We start from the raw sequence: 434 nt of genomic DNA, 5'->3' as shown, positions 1-434 counted from the left end.
TCCTTGCTCGGGCTACACTTCGTTAATCCTTCTCTCAATATTTGCACTTCATAAATGCGAAGTTTACGAATTAATTCAGAAATATCTTCCTAGCCTCTGCATTAATTCTTCTTGTACGACCAATAAGATAAACAACGAAATAATACTACAAGTTGTCACCTACGTACCAGCGAGCGCTTCTACGATTGACTTAGAGAGTAAGTTAGATAATAAACCTATTAATTTTAGAAGGAAGTAAGCTATGAAAGTACTAAAAATTCCGGAGAATATCACTCTAACAGGGGAGGTGTGAAGTTAGAAAGAATAGGTAAAAATGTTTTAGCTTTGTAAGCACATTCTTCTAAATGAGAGCAGTTTCGCCGGCGAAGAGTAGATAGGTATCATCCCCTCCCTTTTTATATGATAAGGGCAGTAGAGTGTAAGCTTTCATCGTG

The sequence above is a fragment of the Belonocnema kinseyi genome, chromosome 10 (assembly GCF_010883055.1).
Source record: "Belonocnema kinseyi isolate 2016_QV_RU_SX_M_011 chromosome 10, B_treatae_v1, whole genome shotgun sequence".
NCBI lineage: Eukaryota > Metazoa > Arthropoda > Insecta > Hymenoptera > Cynipidae > Belonocnema > Belonocnema kinseyi.
This window is presented reverse-complemented; position numbering follows the sequence as displayed.